This window comes from Oxyura jamaicensis, chromosome 4 (genome assembly GCF_011077185.1).
Source record: "Oxyura jamaicensis isolate SHBP4307 breed ruddy duck chromosome 4, BPBGC_Ojam_1.0, whole genome shotgun sequence".
Classification (NCBI taxonomy): domain Eukaryota; kingdom Metazoa; phylum Chordata; class Aves; order Anseriformes; family Anatidae; genus Oxyura; species Oxyura jamaicensis.
In genome coordinates, this window is record NC_048896.1 from 3,802,859 (window position 1) to 3,822,798 (window position 19,940).

Sequence of the window (19,940 nt, forward strand, 5' to 3'; positions counted from 1 at the left end):
ATTACATCCTTTCGATTTCAGTGAAATTCAAACCTGTTAAACACTGAGGCAAACTTTCTGTTGATCTGAATTGGTATTATCTGGAGAAAGCTGACATACACAGAGTTGCCCAGAGTTCCATCCACTGTGAATCTGGTCCTCTGCTGCCTATTTTTTTTTTTTTTTTTTTTTTTTTGGGGGGGGGGGGGTAGTGGAGAGAGGGTGGAATGGAGGGAGTGGGGGTGTTACATTTAGCATGAGAAAAGCACTTGCTTTTAAACCGAAACATAAGCTTGCAGAGTAGAGTTTTATTCTGGGATGAAGAAAATATTTTTTTTTTTATTTTTTTTTTTAAAGTGAAGGTGTAGTTGTTTGGGCAGGTGTATCAAAATATGTTTCCCAACTAAACTGTCCTCCAAACTACACCTGTGGGCAAAAAAAAAAATCTATCTGAAAGAGCCTTTTCTCACCTTGCACGTCTAGAGAAGCCCTTTGGCTTGTATTGATGTTTAAGGTGCTATGGCACAGAAAGGACAATAGTCAGGGACATATCTAAAAGATCCCAACTTATCTCCTCCAACTTTGCTAACAGTATGCACTTCTCAGAGAAATGAAGGCTGTGTCAGCGATAGGCCTAGAAAAGCTGTATGGGAACTCTGAGACTTTCTGGCTTGAATTAAACAAGCAGAAATTTGCAAAGACTGGCGTGACTATGAGGAATTTTCCCTTTCCTCACGGGTTGGGGAGCTGACACCACAGACACAACAATGTGGAAAAGTGCGATTTGGAAGTTGGTCTTACAGTGCCCTACCGTTCCCAGCCTAAGCTGGCAGCTGAGGAAGGTTTTAGAAGCAGCCAGGTCTCTCATGAAAGAGCAACAGTTCAGAAGCAATGAATAAGTTGTCGTCATTCTTTTACTACACGGATCGCTTCTTTGCACAGAAGTTTGACCAGGTGTCAAAGGTCTATGTGGAAACAGCCTTGGTGAGATGAGGCAGGGCTGCACCATGCTGACACAGCCAGTTCTGGCTGGTCCCAGCTGTCCCCAGGCCTGAGAACAGGGCCTGGCTGGGCCTGGCAGCAATGCAGCTGGCGCCACTGGGAAAATATGTTGGAGTAAGGGTAAAATGCTGCCCATTTTTTTTTTTTTTTATTTTTTTTTTTCCCAGTGAGGGCAAAAGCAGGAAACAGCAAGGCCAGAGAAGGAGGACAGTGTCCACTCCAGAAGGCTCTGAAACTCCAGCGGCTTGAGCAGGAGTCAGCCTGCCTCGGGCCTTGGTTCTCTCACTGTCACTGGCGGCAGGAGAGGCTGAGGAACGCAAGCCCTCCTTGTGCATAGAAGTTGGGGGTCTTTTTTTTCCTTTCCTTTTCTTTCTTTCCTTTTTTTTTTTTTTTTCATCAAAATTAGACTAAACAGGAATTGTTCATTTAGTTGAAGTCAAAATGCAGAACTTTAAATATTCACAGATTCATATGTCATAGTTTAAGTATGACTCATGCAAATTTCATGCTAATGTTCCCTTTACTTGTAAGGCACTACTCTTACTTTGGCCTAGAATTCAAGCTGAACACTTCATGGGGAAATGTGGTCCTGGAGCACAGTGTGATTATGCTGGTAATGGTATTGCCATGTTTCCATTTCCTGTGCTTCACAAATGGGAGATATGACACTCTATAAGATAGAAAAAGGGATATTTTGAAACCCGAGAAAGTCTTTGGGCTAGACTTGGATTCTAATGGGTTTGAGATACATTTCACTTCGTTTGAACAGTTTCTTTGATAAGGCTATCCCAAAAGGATATAAGGATATCACAAATAATAATAATAATAATAATAAAAAGACCAAGCCATAGAACAATTTTTTTCCCATCCTCCCTAGTTTATTTCTTTTGCTCCTTTCAGTGTGTGGTAAGGGTATGTTTGCTTTATGGCTGGTATACTTAAGTTTAATGACAAATTCATATAGCAGCATCTGTTAGAGAAGTTATAATTATAGGATATTTAATCTGTTAGTTTTGCTTGTGTATCTCCTTAATGGCTAATGTTTTCTGTGCGATTGTGGTAAAGTTGTTGTGTCAGTCAAATCTGTCAGTCTGCACCTGATCTTTCTGACACTATGCTTAGAAATGTAATGAGACAATACCCAATTTAACAAATGACAGCTCTGCAGCTTGCTTTGTCTCATTGCAGAGACGTCTTTTTCTGAATAACTGCTTAAAATGTCATGTGTTTAAGCTGCTGGTACAAGCCATTTTTTTCTCTGCTAAGCACTGGGAAAGGTTCAAGAGTGTGCTCAGTATGACAGACAATGAATTTTAAAAGTTAACAAAACTGGGGTGGAGAGGCAAACAGATACCTCATAGAGAGAGATTAAAAAAAAAAAAAAAAAAGTGTTTATCTTCATTAAAGGCACTTTAATAATGTGATGGTTTTACTCGAGTGGGCAGCCGAGCTCCACCACAACCGCTCTCTCACTCCTCCCGTCCTCAAAGAGGAAGGGGGAGAAAAGACAACACAAAGAGCTCGAGGTTTGAGATGAGAATGATTTAATTAAAGGAAAGAGGAATGGGGAGAAAGAGAAACAAAAGAAACAACAAGGCCGCGCGGAAGCACAGAGAGAAAGAAAAAAAAGTTATTCTCTACTTCCCATCAACGAGCGATGTTCGGCCATGTCCCGGGAAGCAGGGCCTCAAAACGCGTACCGGTTGTTCAGGAGAGACCCTCCCCCACGAGAGCCCCCCTTTTATTGCTGAGTGTGATGCAGGTGTTATGGAATATCCCTTTGGTTGGTTTAGGTCAGCTGCCCTGGTGATGTCCCCTCCCCATCAATTGCCCACCCCCAGCCTGCTGGCTCTTGGGGGCCTGGAAGGAGTTCTGATGTTGTGCCAGCACTATGCAGCAATAGACACAACACTGGAGTGATACCAGTGCTGTTCCAGCTATGAGTGCAGAGCAAAGCATTGTGTGGGCTGCTGCAGGGAAAGGTGACTCCATCCCAGACAGACCCAACACAAATAATACTAACTTAAAAAAAGGAATTGCCTCAGAGTGAAGTGAAAGCCTTCAGGATATTAGTACCTGTGTTTTAGACTGCTGGAGCTTAAAACAGAGCAGTACAGGCTCTTACCCATGCTTGTTTTAAAGCAGCTCTAGATTTTACTGGGTTAGAGTAATGTTGCAGACATCTTGTTGCTGTGCTATCTCAGCTGTTCCCTGGCTCCACTAGACATCTATGATCCACAATAAAAATCACTTTGTTTTCAACTTAAAGGCTTTCATCCAGCTACATTAAGCAGTAACTTACTTCATGAATGTAGAAGTAATGGAAACAGAATTTATGACTTTGATGGAAAACTTTCCTGTTGTTTGTATAAAGTTCATTAAACCTCAGGAGGCTGTTTTCTCTGGCATGAATTCACACTTGAATTCATATACAGCTCCACAGGTAGCTTGACTCACTTACTCAAGTGTTCACTTGAAAAGCTTTTGCTATTTCTGTTTTTGGTGTTTGTTTTTTTTTGTTGTTGTTGTTTGTTTTTTTTTTGTTGTTGTTGTTTTTTTTTGTTTTGTTTTTGTTTTCTTGCTTGCCTTTTTTTTTTTTTGGGTGGTGTTTTTTTTGGGGGGAGGCAGTTTTGTGTTTGGTCTTTGTTGTTTTTATTTATTAGGAGATTTAACTAGAATTTCTATTTCTTTAGCTTGTCCTTCATTTTGTGGCTAGTAAAGAGTCAGTGAGACACCACTAGATATGAGCTGAGGTGAGCTCGGCTTACCTCCATGAAGTGGAAGCACTTTGCCTGTTTCTCCAGCGCAACCAGCTCCTCCATGGCTCCTCTGCAAACTTTTAAGTGTCCATGTGGCACTACAGTACCTGGCTGACAGAGGCACTTTCCAGAATATACCCAGCATGATTACAAATGTCCTGTTTCCTCAATTATTTAGCTATTTGCAATGAAGTCTTTATAAATTACAAGACCTGTAGCATGAAATGCTGATGTTTATCCTGTCTGGGCCTCTCTGTTAGTGTTGTCCCACCACTTTTTATTCTCCATCATTGGCTTGGCGTGAGCAAGCAGTGTGAGCTTGCAGCCCAGAAGGCCAACTGCATCCTGGGCTGCAAAAACAGAGGAGTGGCCAGCAGGTGAGGGAAGTGATTGTCCTCCTATGCTCTGCCCTTGTGAAGCCACACCTGGAGTGCTGCACAGGAGGTGGACCTGTTAGAACAGGTCCAGAGGACATCCACAAAGATGGTCAAATTTATCAATTTCATAAAAATGAGGAATAAGCATTTATACAATTTCTAACTGCTGGGAAATCTCTTGTGCATACACATACATATGTAAGAATATATTGTCTTAAAGGTTTCAACTTACTTTTTTTTTTTTTATTTTAATTATCTTAGCAGTTATGTAAACTTCTATTCATATTTTTCAGCTATTTCAAATTTTGTCTAAAACTATATTGCTATGGTCAACAAGAAACTTGAAAAAGAAACAAACATACGTCTAATATATGCTAAGCCTACAGCTATGTTGAATAGTTAAGTGAAAATACACATTTCTACAAATGCACTCATTTTCCATATACTAGCGCACACGGGGATTGTTAAATGCATTAGAGCCTCAGTCTGCAAACCACTTAACCACATATAAAGCCACATATGTACTTGTTTTCTAGTTGAAATTTCACTTAAATCAATCGATATACCTCCTATGACATCTGCAGTGTAGCATAGAGATATCAAAACTACTATAAATGAATTAATTTTGTAACTGTACACAAACCAGAAGTGACAGCAGAGAGCTCAACACAGGTTAATTTTCTTTTCTGAGAAACTGCAATCATTTAAAGACAGCTCATATCTCTATGCAGTAATGGGATCAGCAGAATGGAGGCACCAGATATCTTGAAGTTCCAAGTGCAACTCAAGTGAACACGTATCCAGTGTAGATTATTAGTAATAATAATTATTAGTAATAATAATCCAGGGAGCAGTGGAATGGACATATCATGAGGGCAGGAGACTGTTAGGGCCAGCCTGGGGGTTCTGGGCCTGAGTACAGCTCTCCCACCAATGAGGGTCCTCAGCTTTAGAAAACGAATTATGCCATTTACTTCTAATTCTCTGTGGTTTTGCGTCAATAGAAAAAGTCAGCTGTGGACTCAGCACTGTAGATGCACTGTAGATGTTTTCTGAGTAGCCCCCCCCCCGTTTTTTTTGAAAAAAAAAAGGAAAAAAACACAAGTATTTGTGTTTGTTAATTATTATTTTTGCATAGATAACTTTATTTGTGACTTGACTGGTAAAACTCTAAGGAGTTGGACCATCTGGAGATGAAAGTTAAAATTACATTCCAGACTTAAAATTCTCCTGGAGTTTGTTCCAGATGGGTTGCATAAAATCAAACTGCTGTTAGAAACACTGCCAGAAAATAGGTCACTTGATACATACAATCTTTGCAAGAAATGTTTATATAAATATCATTTTCAATGTTGTATTTTCATTGCATAAAGAGCTTTGTGTGTGAAGCAAAACAATGGGTTTGGCCTTCTGCTATCAGAAAGCCACAGGTTAAAGGAGTTAATGAGAAGAGGGTTAGTTTTGTTGTTATATCTTTTCTGAAAGGGTTTTGTATGAACTTATTTTTGACTTTTCATTTCTTCTTTTTACATATTGTTTCAAAATATTTGTGAATTTATATTTTCAGAAACAGGGCAGAACAAGTTGAAATAAACATTCAGTTGTAGCAAACTATATTTTTATTTCATCTATTTTATACTTAATGTTAACTTTATGCTGTTAAGCTATGTCCTTAAAAGACAAATGATGTACTGTTTCATAATATGAACTCAATTTCATCTTTTTTAAGACATGCTCTTTTATGGAACCGAGAAAACTACTCTGAAAAATAACACGGCATACCGTTACAGCATATGCATGGGAAGTGCAAAAATTGATAGACTGATGACCACAGCAATTCTCAGAAGACAAAGAGTAAAGTTTCTTTCCCTCACTTAGCCCCTTAGATGATGACCTTATAGTCAAAAGTGATGCTGAACATCTGCAGCTTCAGTAGGAGACTTGTGCTGGTTTACTTCAAAGAGGCTAGTAAAAGATGATATAAGGAAGTGGCCCAGGAGATATCTTGAAAGACCCATAACATAAAGGTGTTTATACTAAAAATTTTCACAGTAATAATTTGCATTATTAAAAAGATATTAGCAGAAGTTGAAAAATTCATGAAAAGGATTTCTTATTGAATGTTTGTCATTGTGGTACACATTTGAATTACCTTCCAAGATTTGAATAGTTGTGAACATTTAATTAAAAAGAATGGAGAAAAAAGAAAAAAAAAAAAAAAGAATTATTCCCTTTATCTTGTAATTAGATCTGTCAGTAGGGAGGCAGACAACTGATCTCTGTAAATTGCTAGGTAGATTCCTATGTGTCTTCTCTATGAAATGAGAATTAAAGACATTATACTACATGAGCAAATAAAAATAAAAATAATAAAAAAAAAAAGGATGGCTTATTAGGAGCTTGGTTTTGTGATATTAACATGTAAAATATGTACAGTGAAAACTTCTCAGTTACCAGTGTCCTCATTAAGAGACTGAGATATGTAGCATATAATCATATAATCTCTGGGGAGGGTTTGCTTTGATTGCAAAACTAGTGTTAGGTCATGCAAGTAGAGTTTGGTAATAGATAGATAGATATTTAAATGATAGAAAGTAAAACTGGGAAAACCAGTCTGAAAATTAATGGGAATCCTAAAATTATTCTATTAAGAACCTGAGAATCCTGTTTCTTTCACCCACTGAAGCTGACTGCTTCCCAAATTTCTGATTATTTCCAGAGGTGAAAACTCTGTATGTCTACCATTTTACCTATAGACTACTGGAGGAACAAACAAAACCTTCTCTGTCCACTTTGAGCACATTAAAACATTTATTAAATAATAGCTCTATATATATTTACACACACACACATATATATGTAGGTACTTTTTAATACACAATAAGTGAAGACATGGGAATGCTTTCCTTACCTCAGAAACTACTGTCAGAAATAAAAACTAAACTGGAGATTGTCTTTTTTCCTGCATCTGACTCACCCAGCAGCACATCTGTTACTGGGTCTCATCTGATTTTTTCTGTTGACCTCACTATTGTAAGATTAGACCCTAATACATCCACCGAGTAGTTATAACCTATTATTAATAGGCTACCATAATGTCAGAAAATATAATCAGCAACTTCTTAAAGCCTTAAAATTTGTGCTTGAAAGCTGACTCAATGGAAAGGTTGCCAGCTTTTTCTTCATAGCTTTCATAGAAAAGGAAATATCTAAAATATCTGTAAAATATCTATTATAATCTTAAAGTTGTACTTTTTTTTTCTTTCTTGATTCATATAATGTATTACCATAAATATTTAATAAAACTGATAGTACTAAATATTTTCCAAATGTCTGAAGAGAAATGACTAAAATGAAACTTTGCAGAAAGAACATAGGTACACCCAATACAATATCTGCATAATACCTAATATGTTTAGCCTGTTTCAGTTTATAGCACAAATTTAAGTATACCTATGATATAGAACATTTATAGGACCTGTTAGTTCAGTGCTGGTTGAATTTAAATTGAAATCAGAAGCAGTGTGAAATACAGGTTCCTCAATTTGTAAGTCTGTGTTCTGACTGAAGTAGAAAAGTCACTGTTGCTCCATAGCCTTCTCTTGTTAAACTTTCTAATTGTCAAAGTAAAAGTAGATGTAAAACAACTAATTATGCACTCACTGTAATGTAACTTTACAACTGACAATGTCTTCATTGGTGCTAGGTTGCTATACTGACAGCATCTGCTCCCAACAAGAAATTGTGCCATATGTCAAGGGAAGATAATGACTTACAGAACAGTTCAGTATAACTCTTCTTTCCTGTCTTCAAAAGCTAAAATCCACATGAAGAATTTAGAGAAATATGACTCATCTACAAGACTTCATTATAAATAACTATTTTATAACATATGCTTTCCTGAAGCACACAAATCCCCTGGCTTCTGTGAGCAGCTCAGTGAATGGGTGAGCTGTGTATGAGGCAATTTCTATGATTGCTAGCCTGTAACATAATCATACACCAGAACCACCAGGGCCTGAAACAATTTCCCATCTATTACTCTGCGTTGTAGCTATTCTACATCACAGGGTGTCATGGTAATGTACAGGATGCATGGGGTGAGGTTGAGAATATGCTAAATCAACCTATTTTCATTTCTTGCACAAAACATTTTGTTTCAAATAATCAAGACAGATAGAGCTAAAAAGTTGGTTTACTGAAATAATCTAAGAGGGTAAATAATTTCTAAATCCACTATTGTCTACCCCATGACCCGTCCCTGTCACACATTTTCAAGCATAGCTTTTTTCCTTTTACCTCTGGAGAAATCAACATGACTTTCTAGTTCTCCTTGAACAAATTTATGCTCTTTATAGGCATTATTTTCAAAGGAATGTTTGTCTTGCAATTCTTTGTATGTAAAAAAAAATGTTTTGTTTTATTTATATTTACTTTTTTTCCCCTTAAAATTAATGCTTTCACTAAAAAGCTTTTGGCGTAAAATCAAAGAAAGCAAACGTAAAATAATTAATAAAACAAAATAAGTTATAAAAAGAGAAACAATTGAGTCCTAAATGCACCACTAATGGTCATGAGTGATTTTCAGATCAGTACCTGTTGTTGCAAATAGCATTTGTATTCATGCCAAAAACTTAGACCCAACTGTGTAAAACTGTGTAAAATACTGTGTAAATCTCATGGAAGTCAGACTCCGTAAACACATTAGAGGAGCTGATTCTTAATTTTCACTTTTAAGCATATATTAAATATTCATTAAGACAAAAAAAAAAAAAAAAAAGTCAAATTATGTTCATCATCAAGAAATTAGGAAGATTTTCCCCTGTTTTGAAACATAATATTTTTCACATGCTTGGCTATACCTACAAGCGAAGAAGCATGATATGTTCCTTTTGATATTCTTAATTTCTCCTCCTGCAAAGCAGGTACTAGAGTTGTTAATAGACAATTTCCATAAACCATAAACATAAACATATAACAGAGGGCTGATGGAGAGAGCTGGTGCTATCACCAGCTTCAGGTTCCATCTGTGCTGTTCCTTCATACTTGAGGTACTGCTGCTTCACCTCAAATACTACATTTCCTAATGGTATTGAGCTCTCTATACAAGTTGAGGTATCATTATCATGCTGATGCAATGGGGATTGGATCATTCTCTTTTGATTATTAGAAACTTTCTAGTTGAACGCTCAAATATGTCCACGGGCAGTGAATATTTTTCATGATTAACCACAAGCACTATAAGTGATGAAGTAGTTTAGTATGTCAAAAGTTTAAAACATTAGGTAAGCAACTTGAAATTTTCTTGATTTAATAATAACAATACTGGACATATTCCTCAGTGTCCATGCTTACTGCTTTGCTTTAGAGAGCAATGTGCTGAATGCCAGTCAAAGTAGGGGTTTGGTGGATTTTAAGGAAGCACCATATCACTCACTGGAACTTAATGCTGTAATACTTTGGCTGTTGTAGATAAGGTTACCTGGGATATATCCAGTTAGTTTCATTGACATTGAGATATTTCACATTTTAATTTCATATTTCTAACCTTCAGCAATTATTTTATCCATTAATTTTCACCTTTCTTTCTTTCTGGGGGAACACACAAAATCACTCTCCCTAATTTTCTTAACAGAAGGCTTCTATTAGAGTGATGAAGAAAATCAATCCCTCTTCATCCAGTTTGATAATTGTTGTGCCTTAGTTAGAAATGTTGGTAAATCACACTAAAGCAGAAGCTTGGTATCTCTCACAGCTCTGTATCTTCTCCTTCACTTGGCTCCTTCAGTACAAACTGAAAGTTTGTGTGTAAATTAATGTCCGTACATAGTACTTGTTTGCTTTCCATCCTTTAACCACTTCTTAATGCTTTATGTTTCTTTCTATTTCATGATTTCTTTCCCTTGATATTAACCTTTGATGTAAAACACTGATGAATGCCTAAAGGGGGGAAAAAAAGATCCCAACAAGCTTAAGTACAATTTTAAATGTCTCGGCTATAGTAATATTACCTTCAAAGGATTCAATGTATTCAAAACATGATCTCCATATTTGAAAGAGCGCACTGTTGATCAAGCTGTGACATTCCAAGGATTCCTCAACTGATGTCTTAAAATGGATTCTGCAATTTCTTCTGTGGCTAATGGCAAACTGATTGAACTGAACCCATATCTGCATGCATTTGCTCTGTACAGTAATTGAAAGAACATACTGTAGTTCTGCTGCAAAAAATAACTTGCAGCATGAAAGCCTTCTGCATGTTTTCCACCAGCAGCCTCATTCGTGTGGTTAATTATCTTCAGAAACTCTGTTAAAAATTGAGACTGCAAATGAGAATACTGCCTTTTAAATGATCTGAAATGCTGGTTAATGATATTTCTTCTTGATTAGAGAAATGGTGATAATACTTCAGCTTTAGCTATATTAGTTAACTTAATATCTGTGGGCTTGAATTTTATCCTTTATTAAGTACTGTTTCCATTTGTTTTATTTTTGTTTTGTATCTGTATTTGAAAACTTTTAATTTCCACATTGCAGTCTTACAGTACATCTAGTCAATCAGCCTATAACTAAAGTGTAATTATTCTGGAAAATCATTCAGATAATTTCTACAAGAAACTAACTGTTCAGAACTAAGTATCTTTTAAAGAATGGAACCAAATCTGTGAATACACTTGGGGGGCTCATGGGAATTTTTCAGTAATGTAGATTTATGGCAGATATTCCTGTGCTCCCCAATATCCAACCTATGAAGCTCTATATCTATCTGATATAGAAATGTATCATAGAAGAGAAATATAATAGAGAGATTCAATAGAAGCCCTCATATTTCCTAGAAATACACGCACTTGAATTAACATAACCAGAACCTGCACAGGTGTTTGGAATAAGAAAGTCTCTTATACATGTCATCCTTTGGACCAGGATCTCTCTGGTATGCCTGATATTTGTAGCTGTGTGGTGAAAGAGAATAAATTGGTTAAATATATTTTTTGTCTACTGTATAAAATAAGGGTATTCAGATGAGGGATAGAGTGGGCTCAGGGGCTGTTCCTGTGCCTGTGAAACAGGCTTTGTGATCTGAAAATAAGTATTCTTCACCCATCTCAATGGACCATCTGAATGCTCAGACAAAATCTTATTAGTGAGATTTACAAGCAGGATGGCTTAAAACTAAAATCAACCAGCCAGTCCAGCAATAATTAACTAATTATGATATATTCCTTAATGTATAAGGAAATATGACTGCAATCCATACAGATAGAAGAACAGAAGCCATATATTGTTTAGCAATGGTAATATAGTGCTGAATTCCACAAACTTTGCTTAGAGAAAATTCCAGTAAGAATATGGAATACTAATTGGGTACCTATTATATCCAATAGGGATAATAGCATCAGCAATGGATCCGAGCATTTACATATGCCACTTCAGTAGCTGGGTCCAAATCTGAATACATATCTATGGCTTGGACCCCTGCTGCTTGAAAGCTATTTGCACTCAGATCACATTGTGACCCTGAGAAATTGAAATATTTATGTTGAAAAAGAACTGGATGAAATATTTATAAGGCTATTGTTATAAACAAGAAAAATTATGATATAAATACAATTACACTGTATAAATCAGATAAAATCTACCAATATGTACTTCTTTAAAGAAGCCCAACATGATTTGGTTTCTGAAGTACACATAAAAAGAATTTCAATAACGTTGTATTTTCAGACTTTATTGTTCAGGGATACAAGGAAAGCTTTTCCCTGGTTGTAATATTTTCTTTATAAAAGCACTATTTCAGACAAAGTAAGCTTGGCTCATTTAAAGTCCCCACAAGGGACAGATTCGTTTTGAACAATATTTTGAATGTTTTTGATTACCTAGAGGAATGATATCCCAGTTTATGAGATCCCAGCATGTCTTTATTTTCTGGACAACTCAGTTATTTTCTCATCCTCTGACCTTATTACGATACTGTTTTTCCCTTCTCTTCACTATATATTTTTCAATGAGAAAGCTCTATATAAATTCAATACAAATCTAGTTCACATATCTGCAACTTAGTCAACTTCACAAGACATAAAAATAACTTCTTTTCCCTTATGCCTTCATTCTTATTCTTGTGCAATACCGTTAACCAATATCAAGTGCTATGAGTACCCCTACAGTGAACTTAAAAAGTAAAATTAGAATCCATTATATCCACATATAGTATAGGACAAAAATTTTGTTTCCTGGGTAGTTTTTTGTTGTTGTTGTTGTTCTTATAATGTATCAATATAAATGCAGATGGCTGAGTAAAAAGAATGTTTCTTCACTTCCATTGTAAACATACACAGTGATTGTGAGATGACTCAGAGATAAAGTGTGCCTCTCTTTTGGTCAGGAAGATTTGAATGGTTTCAGGTAGACAATTGGATCTATAAATGATTTTTTTTTTTTTTCCTGTTAAAATCAGTTAAAACATTTTGTAGGTCTGAAAGAATTCTAGATGATAATATATCTGCAAGTAGATAGTTGATAATTTAAAGACTGCCTTGATTTAGATTACAAGGAGGTACAAATTGTTAAGACTTCTTATTTGACTGTTGGAATATTTGGACATCATGAGATGATTTAGGCCAATATTAAATTAACACTGTTCATAAACAAGGAGGAATTATGATATAAAACATGATGGTGATATGTGTTGGAGTTACCATGCATCTGAATTTGATTTTGAATTCTTTCAGTTTAGGTATTTGTCATTGCTCACAGCTACATCTTTAATCCTCTTCTAAGCCAACATTTTCTCTAGCAAACAGTCCATATATATTAGGGCTAAGTTTAACATTCTGAAGTTGAGCTTACATGTAACTCAGCCTACAGATCATTGCAACTACAGTGGACATTACTCCACATTCATTATGCTTAACTTCAGATCTTCATAAAACACATGAAATTACTCAAAGCTTGGTGGGTTTAGTTTTTCTGTTCTAACTTTTGCATATAACTGCTTTGTGCATGTATGAATATGTATAATATGTATCTATATGTGCTTGGAAACAATTACATGCATTCAGTAGAACATCAGAACTTGAGATGCATCTCTAGCATCTTCACTTTTTCTGGTATTTTTCATGCTTAATATGTAGGCTTATTTTCTCTTCTTCATGTCCATGTTCATAACCAGAGCCTGATGACATGCACGATTTTTTAAAGAGTGAACAGAAATCCTGTTCCTCTTTGCACCTGAACTGAGAAACCAGTGCACTAGCAGTACATTAGTCAGTTCATAGTTCAGCAGCTATTCAGTATTCTCCCCCATTTTTTTTACTGACCAAAGTTATATTTGGTCAAAGTTATAGATAACCAAAGTTATATTTGAAGCTTTATTCTGGGACTAAGCAGTAAGTTGGTGAGCAAAAGATGCCTTCCTGTTTATAGGTATTGTTTTCCATCAGGAGGTGCTGGTTCACTGTGAACCCGGTAAGAAAGGCACTCAGACTCTGTAAAGTACCATTTAAAGTGCTATTTATTTGCACTAAGGCTATAAGAACAGAACAACACAGATAATCTTATGTCCTTTTAGAAGCTGGGAGCCCTGAGCTGTGTAGCATTGAACAGGACTCTGATCCATTTGCAGTACACCATGCAGACCCCATCAATTATCATCCCCTTTTGGTCTTTCAAGCTATTACAGGATTTTCTTACAAGAAAAAAAGCTCTATTTATCATTTATACAGTCAAACAGAATCAATGCTCTTGGGTGAACTTTGTGCTGCACGGTTATATAAAGGCAAGGCCACTGAGGCGGTGTAACACCTCCATATACAGTGGTCTTCTGGACAGCATCACAAGTATCCACTTTTTTTCTCTTAACATGGAGATTAGTGGTTCATTTAGGTACAGGTTTCTCCTTGCAGAAAAACATGATTCTAGAAATCTTTACATTATATATGATTAGTATCTTACTGCCATACATTTATTTAGATTGTAATTGTGATACCATTCTACACCTTAAACAGTATTTCTCTGGGGCATCTTAATTGATTTCATTCATTCTGTTTCTCTCCTTTTGACAGTATGCAGTGCAACCTCCCCCAGATTTTGTCAAAATTTCTGAATCTCCAGTTCTCACGCAGCCCTTGGGTGGAATTGATAATGCATAGGATGATTAACAGATGAACATGCTAAGAACAAAGGGAAAGGAAGCATAGAGATTTTTCCAAAAAGCCAAAAGCCTTTTTTTTTTTTTTTTCCAGTGATCTCAGATACAGCTGTAAGCAAAGCTAATTACAGAACTGAATTTCAAGACAGTGTTGAAGAAATAGCTTTCTCCATAGCCTTGTCTTGGTGGTTTTACCACTAGACGAAGGAACTTATCCTTCACAAAGACCTGAAAATAAAATGCAGCAGGAGTGAATCCAAGTGACGGTACATGACCTATTGTGAATACATTCGTATTTTCAGCAGGTCCCCCGCATGTCAAAAGGAAGATGACAACTACCTGAAGACACTACCAGTCTAAATTAATCAGACAATGCAGCTGAAAAAAAAAAAAAACACATCTAAGGTAAACCAACAAAGGTAAAACTCAGCATAGTAATGGTAAGTTATCTTACTGGGCTTCATGGAAGAAATAAGTTTATCTATGGGCTGCCTCCTCTAATTCTGAATTCTCAGAGTTTAGGAATGATTGTTTACCTGCTAACAGCCTGCATGGATCTGGTAAACAGCTACAGCATAAAACTAAAAAATAATTGAAATAAATAAAGTACTACCTGGCACTATCCCTGTTTATTCTGTGCATTTGATATTAACATTCTGATGCCTAATGCTCGTAATACATAGTAAGTAACAAAAATGTCATAAAATCAATACCTTCTAACAGCAGAGGGAAATGTCACAAATTATCCCATTCTCATTTTAGTTTTCAGACAGTAATTTCATAAGCCTCCAAGGGATTCAGAAAGCTAAGTATATTTTTGCTCTACCCTCAGATGTCAGTTTTATTGTACATGATCTAGGCACTGAAGGTTCTCTGTTCAGGAGAAAGTCAGAAATCAATTGCTTTGCCTATGAGACTCTTTTGTGAGGCTGTTAGCTGTCGTTGTAAATGAGGAACTACCAAATTCCATGACCCTGCTTAAATTACTTTGAAATACAAAATTACACTCTAACCCTTTATGTGGTACAGAAGCATACTCTATGCTCATACAGAATATAGAACTGTGTTGCTAATGAATAAAATTTGCATGTTCTGAAGAAAGTATTTGAATGAGTTATATATAGCGGAACTCATAACTGTTCAATATTTCCCTGTTTTGATTTTTTTTTCTTTAAACTGGGGATTAAAGTCTGATCAACCCTTGCCTAGCTAAACATGAGTCTGTCATGACCTCACTGATGGCACTCGCAAATCCAGTACTGATGCTGTGGTAGTGGCATCTAGCTGGAATCTTTAATCTATGAAGTGAGACTGTGCTGTCATCTGTGCATTTATTTCACCAAGTTGATTCACTTGCTGATTCTAATCCTCTGATCAATCATGCTTCATACACATCAGTTTGCATTCAGACTCTGCTGTGGAGAGAACAAGGCTCAAAATACAGTGAATTACAGAGTCTGTTATCACGGACAATATGGAAGGTCAGGCCCACCTGCATCACTTGGCTTTACAACAAGGACCTACTTCTTGTAGTACATAGTAAAAACAGATGCAGCCATTCATTTCAAATGAGCCAGAACCCCAGGAAATTTTATATCACATTAAGAAATGCTGGAAAAGACATTCTGATGAAGTCAAAGAGATGCTATGGGCCACCATGCTCTTAAATGTTTCTTTTACCTTTAAAGCTGAATTATACTTAGAAAAATAAAAGCAAACAATGCAAAAATAAATAAATAAATAAATAAAACCACTAAACTTTGGAGATTGTTTTCATTATAGCTACGGATTCAGTACTGTATACTACACATAAAATACTGACATTGCAGTATTTTGGAAAAGGACAATACTTTTGGGCTAACCCCGCAAAATAGGAATGAGTGAAATATGAGTCTTTCACTGTGAAATATATCCAGTTTTGTTACAGCATGCAAAGCAGGTATTTTTGCCAAATATTATCTCAGATTTCCTCACCAAAATATGAAGTAATGTGATATATAAAGAACTAAAAGAACATAACTTATACAAATATGAAAAAGTTATGATTTTAAATGGTATATCCTTCCCAGAAAAATTGTATCCAGAGAGTTAAGGATTTATTAAATTGGAGGAGTCTGGAAGTTCAGATGGCTGCATAGTGTTAAAACCATTTGGATGGGATCAAAGATAGTCTGTAAGGGAAAGGCTCAATCGATTACTACAGAGAGAATTCACACAGTTCATCTGAGACTTCTAGATACCTCTGAAGCTCAGTATAGCACATTATTTCTTTTAAAAGTCCACTTCACAAATAAAGTATATATTAGTAAAATACACATTCGATTTTTATTTTTTCTGTAAATAATGGGAAGCTATAGCCAAGTTCAACAGCAAGTCCTCACTGTACATTATATGGCCCGTCTCCTTTTGTTACAAAGAAGCTGTCTAGCAGGAGGCATGTCTCACTGCCGTGGGCTAGATGTGCACATCAGGCATGCTACTTTTTAGGGTAAAACCATAAGTACACTATTTCTCTGCCCTATCAGCTGCCTTATGGGAAAGGAAGAAAGTAGAATTCATCTAGGAACACAGAGTGAATAATCAGAGCACACCTGGATATGCCTCTGTCCAAAACTTCACCTGTGGAAAGAGAAGCAAAGGAGAACTAATAAAATAATATTCCACTGTATTTATTATGCTCTTCTGTTAGTACAAAACATCAAAGACCCAAATTCTAATTTGTCCACCTACAGTGAGACACTTAGATGAAATAGATGAATGTAGTCTACATCACAGGTCCTGCCTGTAAGAACAAAGGCTAAACTCTCTTAGTGATGTGAATGAACTGAAAACAAATAAACAAAAAGAGAAATAATACATTATTATCTTTCATTAACAAATCTGAAAAATATAACCATCCAATCATTTCTGACATTATTTGCTTAGACTGCATGAATGACAAACATACTAACTAGGCATAGATGACTACAGTAGTGAGCAGAATGGCTCATGATAAATATCAGATGAAAATGACAGCTGTTATCATTAAATGCAATATTTATGTTTTTCTAGTTAAAACTGACTATTTACAAAAAACAGTAACTCACAGCTGAGAGAAAAAAAAAATACTTTGGTTGTATTTAATTTAAAGGAAACATAGCAGGAAAAGCTCCTTTTCTTTCACATTTACATTTTTCTTATTTTTATTGGTTCCAGATCACTATCTTTTGTTTTTATTTCTGCATGAGTTTGTTTCAGGCATGTGTGCTTGTGAGGATTTATGTGCCACAATATATAAAAAGGTCAGAAAATATACTCAGATAGAGGGAGCAAAAGGGATGACCCATATTTTTTATTTGATAGATGATTCTGTAAGTTACTGAAATCAATCCAGGAAGGCACCCCACTTTCAATTCTGTCCAAGACTTTTTTATGGAGATACCTCCTATGTATGTGTCTCATTTTGTCTATGGAAACTTTTACGAGCAATGAAGGACCATTTTGCACAAAGAATTAAAAGATACAAACAATCTCTCTCATTATGCATATCTCCCTTATACATGCCGGTGTGTAAAATCTAGGCCATAATAAACTGTTGCCATTGGCTTTGATTTTGTGTGGTGTGCTTGCCCACTGTTAATTTTACGCAAGAAACCAGTCTTTCTGATGCAATTATATGGTATGGCAGATAACAGAGCTGGCCTGCATTACAAGGACATTTATATTACACACACTCCTTCTAAGTGTGGCAGAGCTACCTCAGGGCAACTCTGTTACATCCCTCAGGAATGCTGAATTTTTATTCATTATTTTTATTTTTTCTTTAAGCTAGGGTTTTGGGTGGGTTGGAGATTTTGCTCAGGCACTTGGCAGCACATCAACTCCAGAAATTGTGCCATTTTCATGACCTTTAGATTCTAAACTAGGTAAAGTTTGAATATCCTGGTTTCCTCATTTCTCTGTATTAGTTTCTTTCCCCTCTTCTGATTGTATTAGCTATATGAGTTTTCATTCAGACTATAACCCTAGGATTTATCAAGTGAAATATTGTTTGTAAGGCTTGGGATTTACATTCTTAGTTTTGTTGCTTATGTCCTGAAAGTATTCCAGCTGAACACTGACTTATTATTCTTTAAAAAACATTTAAATCTTCATTATATCAAGCAGTTCATGAGCAAAAAAAAAAGGTAAAGCACAGCATATGAATAGATGTACACAGTAATAAGATAAACATAATTTCCTCAAAGTTGAAAGTTTTGATGGCTCAACGTCATATCAAAAATGACTTTGAATATGCTTATGTTTTTGTTTTCTTTGAGCTTGCTTTTGATGATTATTTCTGCTGCACATGAAAAATACATAATTAGTATTTATTTTCAACGTGACCGACACCTGTAGAGCACGGACAAATTGGCTATGCAATTACATCAATGCTGTGCATTGACCTTGAATTTTAGGAGGGCCAGCTGCTAGAAAAAGAAATCTTTAATTTCATTGACTCATTAAATTAAACTCATTTTAACAAAAATAATCATTGGTGAATCACCATATGTTCTTGAATTTTAGGAGACTGAGAAGATTTTTAAATAATCTGAATTTGGAATTATTCTTTTGAACTAGGGTGCTTTCAACATTTCTGTTTTATCTACATTTGCTATCAAGGTAAACATAAAGGTTTGAAATAGCAGGCAAAACCAGGTAAAAATAGGAATGATGCTAGGAGTTATATACTGTTTGCCAGCAGATATACATAGTAATTTTAGACTTTTTTTTTTTTTTGAAGTACTTTAGAAGTCACCATACTAAAAAATAAACAAATTTAATGACCACAGTAAATACATAAGAAAACTTATGAGGTTGCAGAAATAATACAAAGTTTTCCATATTGTGTCCTGAATTAAATGTAATATAAGTTTTAGAGTGTTGAATATGATTCAAAAATGGAGAGGAGATGAGCAACAGAATCTGCTGTAAGAGATAAACAAAATCTTGGTTGGAAGAAAATCCAGACGAATAGGGGCACCATCTGTTCTCCTGCAGTTGTTCTGACATTCATCACTAAACAAATTATGGCTACTAAAGTGCAGATACAGAAATTGCATCATGCAGAACACAGAGAAATGGGTAGCCTTTGACCCAAAAGAGAGTATTTCCCTGTGCCCAATACCACCTCCTTTTCCTCTACCCATCCTCCTATGAATCTTCTAGGTACACAAATTTGTATTTAAGAAAGCTCTATCATTGTTCATCAATTTCAATCAAACAAAATGGATCCAGATAATTCTGGTAAAACTCAGTCTATAATTTAATGAAATTAAATGCATTTACTGAAACTTAGATAACTAGAAATCTAAAAACTTCCTTCAGAATAAAACTCTTGAAAAGAGTTACACAAATGCACAGAATTTCAGAAATATCTATTTTTGTCCTCTGTCTTTAATATCTACCTAAAATATTCTTTTTGGATTAATTCATATAATAAGTAACTATATTGTTCCAACTCATAGGATCACATCTTTCATAAGGCATTCAATCCTTTCAAGACTATCAGAGGTTACCAGGTTATCAGTGTCGTCTCTGATTCTTCTTCTTTTCCATCCAAAGATGACTTCACCGGTGAGCTACAATCAGCAACATTCCCTGACAACTAACCAAAGAGCTCTTTTAAAGGAATACCATATAAGCAGGTCACTTCTT

The 19,940-nt window shown here is 35.7% G+C and overlaps 1 long non-coding RNA gene across 1 annotated transcript in view; it reads right to left on the reverse strand.

Annotated features, from left to right (window-relative positions):
* Positions 1–13,610: 13,610 nt before the first annotated feature.
* Positions 13,611–19,940, reverse strand: part of LOC118166113 — a 14,829-nt gene continuing 8,499 nt past the window's right edge. The window contains exon 2 of the long non-coding RNA XR_004750357.1: positions 13,611–14,492. This is a non-coding gene — a long non-coding RNA (uncharacterized LOC118166113). The remainder of the gene's footprint in view (positions 14,493–19,940) is intronic.